A 1,765-nucleotide genomic window follows, 5' to 3' on the forward strand; every position below is an offset into this window, starting at 1 on the left:
AATAGAACTACCATATGATCCATCAACCCATTTCTGGGTATATACCCAAAGAAAATTAAATTAGGGTCTTGAAGAAACACCTGCATGCCTATGTTCATTGTAGCATTATTCAGAACAACCAAGATATAGCAACAACCTAAGTGTCAGTGTCTAGATGAATGGATAAAGAAGATGTGGTGTGTACACACACACACACACACACATGTATATATAGATTATGGAATACATACACCTTAGACCATGGGAAAGAAGGAAATCATGCCATTTGTGACAACATGGATGAACCTTGAAGGCATTATGCTAAATGAAATGTCAGAGAAAGACAATTACTGCATGCTATCACTTATATGTGGAATCTAAACAAGTTGAACTAATAAAAACAAAGAGTAGAATGGTGCTTGCCAGAGGGTGGGAAGAGGGGGAAATGGGGAAATGTTGGTCAAAGGATACATGGTTCCAGTTACAAGATGAATAAATTCTGGAGAGCTAACTATAGCATGGTGAATATAGTTAATGATACTATCTTATATATTTGATCAGTGATCAACGTAAAGAAATAGAGGAAAACAATAGAATGGGAAAGACTAGTGATCTCTTCAAGAAAATTAGAGATACCAAGCGAACATTTCATGCAAAGATGGGCTCAATAAAGGACAGAAATGGTACGGATCTAAGAGAAGAAGAAGATATTAAGAAGAGGTGACAAGAATACACAGAAGAACTACACAAAAAAGATCTTCATGACCCAGATAACCACAATGGTGTGATCACTCACCTAGAGCCAGACATCCTGGAATGTGACGTCAAGTTGGCCTTAGGAAGCATCACTACCAACAAACCTAGGGGAGGTGATGGAATTCCAGTTGAGCTATTTCAAATCCTGAAAGATGAAGCTGTGAAAGTGCTGCATTCAATATGTCAGCAAATCTGGAAAACTCAGCAGTGGCCATAGGACTGGAAAAGGCCACTTTTCATTCCAATCTCAAAGAAAGGCAATGTCAAAGAATGTTCAAACTACTGCACAACTGCACTCATCTCACACACTAGCAAAGTAATGCTCAAAATTCTCCAAGCCAGGCGTCAGCAATACGTGAACCATGAACTTCCAGATGTTCAAGCTAGACTTAGAAAAGGCAGAGGAACCAGAGATCAAATTGCCAACATCCACTGGATCATCGAAAAAGAGTTCCAGAACAACATCTACTTCTGCTTTATTGACTACACCAACGCCTTTGACTGTGTGGATCACAACAAGCTGTGGAAAATTTTTCAAGAGGGTTTGGGTAGAGAGGGAGCTGGGAGGGGGGATCGGGATGGGGAATACATGTAAATCCATGCGTGATTCATGTCAATGTATGACAAAAACCACTACAATATTGTAAAGTAATTAGACTCCAACTAATAAAAATAAATGAAAAAAAAAAAGAGAGAGATGGGAATACCAGACCACCTGACCTGCCTCCTGAGACATCTGTATGCAAGTCAAGAAGCAACAGTTAGCACCAGACATGGAACAACAGACTGGTTCCAAATCAGGAAAGGAGTACATCAAGGCTGTATGTTGTCACCCTGCTTATTTAACTTATATCCAGAGTACATCATGTGAAATGCTGGGCTGGATGAAGCACAAGCTGGAATCAAGATTGCCAGGAGAAACATTAATAACCTCAGATATGCAGATGACACCACCCTTATTGCAGAAAGCAAAGAAGAACTGAAGAGCCTCTTGATGAAAGTGAAAGAAGGAGAGTGAAAAAGTTGGCTT

This window comes from Dama dama, chromosome X (assembly GCF_033118175.1).
Source record: "Dama dama isolate Ldn47 chromosome X, ASM3311817v1, whole genome shotgun sequence".
NCBI classification, from domain to species: domain Eukaryota; kingdom Metazoa; phylum Chordata; class Mammalia; order Artiodactyla; family Cervidae; genus Dama; species Dama dama.